Genomic DNA, 7,330 nt, shown 5'->3' with positions numbered 1-7,330 from the left:
CCTCTGTATCAAATGAGACCACATAGGATTCCTCTACTGTGTGCTCTGGAGGCATTAAGTCATCGTCAACGACTGGTGGCAGGCATGGAGGCAGCACTGAAGGAAGAATTGTAGCTGCCCATCGGTTCTCTCTCTTGACAGTGGCTGTATCTGCAGTGTCCACTGTGGCAACTCGGCACTCCGTGGCTGAAACAGCAGGCTGGGAGGTTTCCGGGACTTTGAATGAATTGCCAATGAACCGCTGAGCCAGTGGTGGGAGGGAGAAAGGATAGAATCTGTCCTCTTCCTTGATATTAGATATTGCCACTGGAGAATCTGAGTCCTCAGTGGTTCCCTCTACTGTCTGCTGTGGTGGAATGGAGTCATCGTTAAAGAAGTGTGGCAGGTATCGATGCAGCATTGAGGAAAGATGTGTATCTGTCGACAAGTCCTCTCTTCTACCAGCAGATACATCTGCTGTGGCCTCTGTGGAAACTGGGCACTCAGCAGGGACAAAGTAGGAAAATACAATGAATCGCTGTGCATCCTGAGTGCGTATGACCAATGGAGAGGGGGGATGCAACATGGTTGGTATTGGCCTCCGATTGGTGAAAGCCAGTGGTGGGAGGGAGTCAATACAGGGAGCCATGAACTCAGTGAGTGGACGTTTGGTCACATCTCTCACATTCTGCAGGAGAAAAGAAACAGACATGATGAAAGTGATCACATTCAGTACATACATTCTTTATGAGTGAACTCTATTTACTTTTACATCACATATACAGTGCCTTCGGAAAGTATTCAGACCCTTTCACTTCTTCCACATTTTGTTACCTCAGCCTTATTCTAAAATTGATTAAATCATTTTTTTCAGTCATCAATCTACACAAAATACCCCATATTGACAAAGCAAGAACAGAATCGTTCCAAATTAATTTAAAATAAGAATAATGGGAATATGCTTTCGTATTCAGTACTTTGTTGAAGCACCGTTGGCAGCGATTACAGCATAGAATCTTCTTGGGTATTACGCTACACACTCGGCATACTTGTGTTTGGGGACTTTCTCCCATTCTTCTCTGCAGATCCTCTCAAGCTCTGTTAGGTTGGATGGGGAGAGTTGCGGCACAGCTATTTTCAGGTCTGTCCATAGATGTTCGATCCGGTTCAAGTCCGGGCTCTGGCTGGGCCACTCAAGGACATTCAGAGACGTGTCCCAAAGTCACTCCTGCGTTGTCTTGGCTTGTGCTTAGGGTCGTTGTTCTGTTGTAAGGTGACCCATCGCCCCCAGTCTGAGGTCCTGAGCGCTCTGGAGCAGGTTTTCTTCAAGGATCGCTCTGTGCTCCGTTCATCTTTGCCTCGATCCTGACTAGTCTCTTAGTCCACGCCGCTGAAAAACATCCCCACAGCATGATGCTGCCACCACCGTGCTTGACTGTGCCGTAGGTGCCAGATTTCCTCCAGACGTGACGCTTGGCAATCAGGCCAAAGATTTCAATCTTGGTTTCAACAGACCAGAGCATCTTGTTTCTCATGGTCTGAGAGTCAATGGGTGCCTTTTGGGAAACTCCAAGTGGGCTGTCATGTGCCTTTTACTGAGGAGTGGCTTCCATCTGGCAAATCTACCGTAAAGGCCTGATTGGTGAAGTGCTGCAGAGATGGTTGTCCTTCTGGAAGGTTCTCCTATCTCCACAGAGGAACTCTTGTGCTCTGTCAGTCACTATCGGGTTCTTGGTCACCTCCCCGACTAAGACCCTTCTCCTCCGAATGCTCAGCTTGGCCGGGCGTCCAGCTCTAGGAAGAGTCTTGGTGGTTCCAAACTTCTTCTATTTAAGAATGATGGAGGTCACTGTGTTCTTGGGGACCTTCAATGCTGCGGACATCTGTTTCTCGACACAATCCTGTCTCGGAGCTCTACGGACAATCCCTTCTACCTCATGGTTTGGTATTTGATCTGGCATGCACTGTCCACTGTGGGACCTTATATAGACAGGTGTGTGCCTTTCCAAATCATGTCATATCAATTTCATTTACAACAAGTCCAATCAAGTTGTAGAAACATCGAAAGGACGATCAATGGAAACAGGATGCACCTGAGCTCAATTTCGAGACTCATAGCAAAGGGTCTGTATACTTATGTAAATAAAGTATTTCTGTTTTTAAATGTAATACATTTTCAATACAAATGTAACACAGTTTTTTCGCATTGTAATTGTGGGGTATTATGTGTAGATTGCTGAGAATCTTTATTTTATTGAATCCATTTTAGAATGAGGATGTAAAGTAACAACAGGTGGAATAAGTAAAGGTGTCTGAATACTTTCCTAAGACACTGTATATATCTAGTGTCCTCTCAGATGCTCTGCACCAGTCTGTACCAACCCTGGGTCTTCTAGCTAACGGGTCAACTAAGTGTAAAAATACATGCACTACACCCAGCACAACATTTGACATTTTAGACATTTAGCAGACGCTTTTGTCCAGAACAATTTACCGTTAGTGCATTCAACTTAAGGTAGCTAGGTCAGACAACTAACTACATTATCCTGATTTGAAGGTCTATGAGAGATCGCTTGGTCTTGTTATTAAATTTTTGTTTTAAAGACAAGGCAACCATAAGAACTGAGGACTGTGTACATAACAATACTCAGAGACATACACAGTACAACACAAGAAAAGTTATCAGACAAAATACTGTTAGCTTACGTTCAATGGCATATGGCACATTTTGCCAGTATATTGACATATATTTGATTTAATCAATTTTGTTCAACAGAACTCTAGTCGACTTTGTCAAAGTTGGTCTTGTTACCTCCTCAATCAGGCTTGGCATTTTCCTCGTCTCAAACCAAATCCTCTTCATCTCCTTCTCCTGCTCCCTCTGGATCTGTCTCACCAGAACCAACCTGGCTCCCAGCTCCATCATGTAGTCTGTCTGGATCTCCCTATCCTTCAACTGACACTCAGCCCTCCTCTGTGTCAGCGTTGAACCCTCCATGTCTTCCTCCTAGCTAACAATAAGTCTGGAAAATACATAACGTTGTAGTAAGTGGTGTGTTGCTAACCAAAGAATAATACATCTCTTTACGATGTGCTCACATTTCTTCCCCTTTACTTACAATTAAGCAAGTGACAATCCCAATCCAGAGATGATTACGCAATAGGCCTATCTGAATTATTAGTAAAAAGTTGGCTACTGGAAAAGCGACCAAGTTCAAATGAATCAATTTTGGCTGTTCCTATCATTATGTGCACAATATCCTTCATGACATCTTCATTGTGATGCAAGGCGTTGCCATTGGAGATGAGAAAGCACAACATAGACTTTAACAATCAAACTTCAGGCTCTCTCTGTACCTTACTATTGACCCTTATTCAACCCCCTCATGTAACGCCACTCCATATTGGCCCTGGTTCTCACAAACCACACTAATCACTTATATAATATCATTCAAAAAGGTTTTGGGGGAAGAAAGTGACTATTTCCATCATGGACCAAACTTGTTGTACAGTTTCATCTATTTGAATCACTCCAGTCTTCTCTTTGAGTGCCTCTGAGTGCAACTCAATTTAATGAGGTCTATCAATTCAACCATTTGAAATGGATGACCATTTAATCAAGAAAATCTGAATATTTTTTTAAATTAGCAACTACAAGTTAGCCAAGTTCGCCTACTTGTTTTTTACACAACCTACCCTTGTGTTACATATTTATAGAGATAATTGATTACAATGTATGTTGGGGATTAACACAGAGATGCGGTTTTCTTTCATCAATAGAATGTATTTGCCATTAGGCTGGCTGACTACAACAACTGTAACATGCCATCTCAGTTGTCAGGATGAACAATTTTCTCACAAAAAAACTGATTCAAGCAAACTGTCTCTCGTCAATAGTTTCACTTGTCACCATGATTGCATGTCAGGCCTACTTAAAGGGTCATGTTAGTACACAAGTCATTTAAAAAGTAGTTATTCTTCAGAAACATAGTTAAACAGTAAGTTATATTACAACCTACCTCTCAAGTAAGCAGCGTGTTCTCTTGCTAATGAAATAGGACATGAATAATCTGTCAGTGGTTAGTTGAATCAGTCTCTTTGCACTGTTCTGTTTGTCTGTGCAACAGCTAACCTCCCAGAATCAGAATCTTGTGATGTCACAATGAAGGCCCCATTGCTATGACTACCCACAGAAGCTCTCATGTGTAATCAAATGCTAGAACAATTCCCTTTTTTTTAACCTGTTGAGCACAGTCATATGTAATATTTACATTGAATCCATGTAACCAAATGTTTTATTAAAATAAAATGCTCTACCTCTTATTAAATTGTTGACCATTCATAGTACAGGTGTTTTGCCTATTTCAAATTGAATATGTTTTAGATTTCACAACTAGCATCCAGGTTTACTTAGGTTATTTGTTTGACCTTAGCCTTCCGCTAATGTCAGTGTTGCTCATCAAAATCTTCATCATTAATAAAATATTTAGGCTACCTTACTACATACAGTAAAACAGGTATTCTGTAGACTGTGACACCTCAGTGAGTGTTTAAGAAAACATCTCTCCTCAATGGCCTCAGCTATTAGCCATATGATCAACAAGGTCAAATGTTGCACTAAAATCAAGAAGCAGCTTATTTTGGTCAAGTGACCTGATCCATTGATCGGTTAAAACAACTAGAGCTGTTGCAGTTGAGGGATCTTCACGGTTCGCATGCTGGTAGAGAAATAAGATGTGGTGGGTGTGTAATTATCTAGGCCTGAAACATTTGATTGAAGAGTAGGTGTCCCTGAATTCTTGCATTGTAGTTCAATTTATTATTAAGGAAATCAATATCAGCTGACTATAGAACAGTAGTTTTAGACCTGCCAACAGGTCCCATTGTTTAAAAACTTGTTTGAAATGTTTCTTATCTATGTCTTTCCAGTTGATCTAACCAATCAGACTCAAGAGCAGTGTAATTACTGACAGTGTAACAAAGTTGAAACTGCATCCTTTGTGTGTCTTCCACTAAGATACCAGTTGCATTTACATAGAGACATTACATACTGTTTGACAAATAGCCTATGTCTTGTTATAGGAATAAATGTGAAATGCAGCACTGAAATTGTTTGAATTACATTAAATGATTACCTGTCAGAGACCACCCACTGGTTCTCTATTTCTTCAAGTAGTGTTGACACTGTGACTTCAGTTAAAGGGGGTAGATCAGGAATCTTTGTTGGAATGTGGCCCTCAAACTCAACTGAAATAAACAGAGCAAATAATCAGGGACCTGCATCCTAATGATTCTATTCTGTCATGGATGATAATAATTAATACTGACATTTTCAAACATATGATCATAATCCGTTTCAGTTATTCTATAATATAGGATATAATCAATGTTGATTTTATCTTGTGCGAACATTATCATAATCATTTTCACTGTCATAACTCAGTTCATCTATTAATTTCATACCTGCTCCCAAAAAGGCTCTTACATTTTCATTTTTCCTTACAAATACAAAAAAATTGCATGGTTGGACATTGACAGGAATAAGATCTAGTGTTGACGTGGTTGGACTGTCCTAATACACCCTCACATGGCAACTTTGTTCCGCATAGATACTAATCATGTAGACCACGGGAATTGGTGGAAGTCATGCAAAACAGTTTTTTCCGCATTCATGTAATGATGGCACTGAAGCAGACACATTGAGCACACGTTTGGTATGTCAAAGCTTGTTGTACTAATTACATATTCCACCAACAAAGGTGATGGATACAATTTGAGATTTTAACTTTCCTGACCAGGACAGTCACGCAATACTGGAATATAAAAGAAAACCAGAAACCCTGAACATGTGAGTATATATATTATTAATGAGCTAGCAATGCTGTGTGTGTGCGCTCATCCGGAAAACGAGTGTGGGTGGCTTTTGACAGCTCAGTATGGGGTGCACGTCCAACTGACGTCTCTAGTCAGCTGGCTAGAGATCGTGTGTGGTGTAACGTTATGGGTTCAAATAACACATTGAATGTCAGAATACAACTATAGGGATTATATTAATTCTAGGTCAAATAGATTAAAGCTAGTATAAACTGCTGATTGTCTCTTATGGGAAAATGTAGCACAAATCTATTGCTTCATGCTAATGCTAGCTACGTCGGTTTTGACGTTTTGGTAGGGGCGCGTCAGTTTTAGCTAGGTGGCTGTCACTGGCTAGAAATCGTGTGTATGGTGTACTGATTCAAAGAAACCATCAGATGAAATTTCAGAATATAATTCATTAATTATATGGCTAATAGATTGACGTTAGTACCAATTGCAGATATCTTATGAGAGCAGGTAGCATTGTTAGTCTATGCTCGCTAGCTAGCTTAGCTTGCTAGCTAGCTAATTCATTTTGATGTCAGATCTACTTAGCTGGCTAGTTCTTACCAGTGTCTGTCTGGATGTCGGCGTTTCAGAGCAAGTTCAACCATCATTTAACCCCCGGGAATGCTGTTCCATGGAGTTGTATCCCTAGATTAGCAAGGTATGTGTGTGTAGGTGTCAGTCAGTGTCATACAGGTTCGATTGCATCACAGAATAAAATGATATGATACAAAGGTAAACCCCATTTTCTCCAAAACACAATACAATAGAGGCAGGATACTTGTCCACATGATTAAGCATGCATTTAATCTAACAAAAATGACATGAACTAATTTTTGACCAAATGAGCAGTTACTGCCTTTTTGCTTGGGAGGGCAGAATAGGGAAGACATCAACACTATGAAATAACACATGTGGAATCATGTAATCCAATAGTCAAAGGTTAATGAAATACAAATGGTATAGAGGGAAATAGTCCTATAATTCCTATAATAACTACATCCTAAAACGTCTTACCTGGGAATATTGAAGACTCGTGTTAAAAGGAACCCACCAGCTTTCATATGTTCTGAGCAAGGAACTGAAACTTTAGCTTTCTTACATAGCACATATTGCACTTTTACTTTCTTCGCCAACACTTTGTTTTTGCATTATTTACACCAAATTGAACATGTTTCATTATTTACTTGAGGCTAAATTGATTTTATTGATGTATTATATTAAGTTAAAATAAGTGTTCATTCAGTATTGTTGTAATTGTCATTATTTCAAAAAATAAATAAAAAATTGGCCAATTAATCGGAATCGGCTTTTTTGGTCCTCCAATAATTGGTATCGGTATTGGTGCTGAAAAATCATAAATCGGTTATTTATTTATTTTTCTCTTTTGTACCCCAGTATCTCTACTTGCACATGATACTCTGCACATCTATCACTCCAGTATTAATGATAATTTGTAGTTATTTCGCCTCTATGACCTATTTTTTTG

Source organism: Oncorhynchus mykiss, chromosome 18, assembly GCF_013265735.2.
Source record: "Oncorhynchus mykiss isolate Arlee chromosome 18, USDA_OmykA_1.1, whole genome shotgun sequence".
In the NCBI taxonomy this organism is placed as follows: Eukaryota; Metazoa; Chordata; class Actinopteri; order Salmoniformes; family Salmonidae; genus Oncorhynchus; species Oncorhynchus mykiss.
Note: the sequence above shows the minus strand (reverse complement) of the source record.